The sequence below is a fragment of the Plasmopara halstedii genome (assembly GCF_900000015.1).
Source record: "Plasmopara halstedii genome assembly, contig: Scaffold_2386, whole genome shotgun sequence".
Taxonomy (NCBI): Eukaryota; Oomycota; class Peronosporomycetes; order Peronosporales; family Peronosporaceae; genus Plasmopara; species Plasmopara halstedii.
The window spans coordinates 2,173,367-2,174,619 of NW_020189293.1; positions in this window are offsets into that span (position 1 = coordinate 2,173,367).

Consider the following 1,253-nt stretch of genomic DNA (forward strand, 5'->3'; position numbering starts at 1 on the left):
CCCAGTGGGTTACGTGCCACTCCACGATCAGCCCGCGAGCCATCCTGTCCAATACACCGTTGGAATCTACCAACTCGGACATTCCAATGTCTAGCACGTTGACCGTCTCGGTCCAGTGCTCTTACCAATAGATCTTTTGGCTCCTAGCAGAGGTGGGTTCATGACTCGCCAAAGCTTCACCAGGAGACGTGCGTAGCGACCACGGTCTTTGACCTCCAATTAATCCATGACTCATGTTGTTCCATCCATGCCATTCCTAAAATGAGGTCATACCTTGCATCCAAGTCTAAGACTAGACAGCGTTCAGAAGCTTGACTCCGAGGTCCACAGGGACCTTCGGGACCGTGACACGCGTTTCCGTCACTAAACGAACAGCGACGATTCGCCCAACCGCGCTTTCAGCGCCTTAGCATACAGCTGACTACCTTCCATCGTGGAGCGTCGAGCATAATTGCCCGACGCCCCGGAATCGATGAGGATCTTCCGGCTTCTCGAAGCCCTTTACGGTCGCCTCCACGACCAGAAAGCCCGGCTTGCATATACGTTCTGTGTTCAAGAGCACAGAGCTCTTCGGAGCTGAATTCTGCTGACCTATGCTTCCCTGAGGCTTAACAGAACTAAGTACTTCCCCAGTAGGTCACCCCGCGCCTACTGGGTGGTGTCGCTTCCCCGCGACGAACCAGACTGGTAGGAATTGGGGCGATGGTTCGAAGATCGTAGAAGCGCCTTGCGCCGGGGGCAATCGTTCCAAAGATGACGGGTGTCTTCAAAGACATATCACCGTCGTGTGTGTTTGTGTGCTGCTCGGAGCTCTGCTCCCTCGTCCTCAGCATAGCTGAGATCCATGGGCACAGACCCGCCCGACGAGCTGTTGGAGTGGGCATTCCAACCGAGTTGTGCCGACTTGAAATTAATTTCGGCATTTAATGCCACATTCACCGCCTCTTCAAATGAAGATGGATGCACGGAGGACTTCCATAAAGACGGTCACCGTGACCGCCTCCGGAAAGGGATCTGCTGACATCCCGGCAATGAGAGTGCGCATCTCTTGGACAAAGTCCACCAATTCCTTATTGCCCTGTCGGGCGGCAAGGAAGCGCGATCGTACGCGATTTGTCTGAGTAGGCGGCGAGAACACTCGTGAGAGCTGCAATTTTAGCTCCACCCAGAAGGGAAACGCAGCTTCAACCGAAGCGCCGCACGTCAGTGCCCATTCTCGCGCTCGACCACCGAGCTTTGAGATGGCTAGCGCT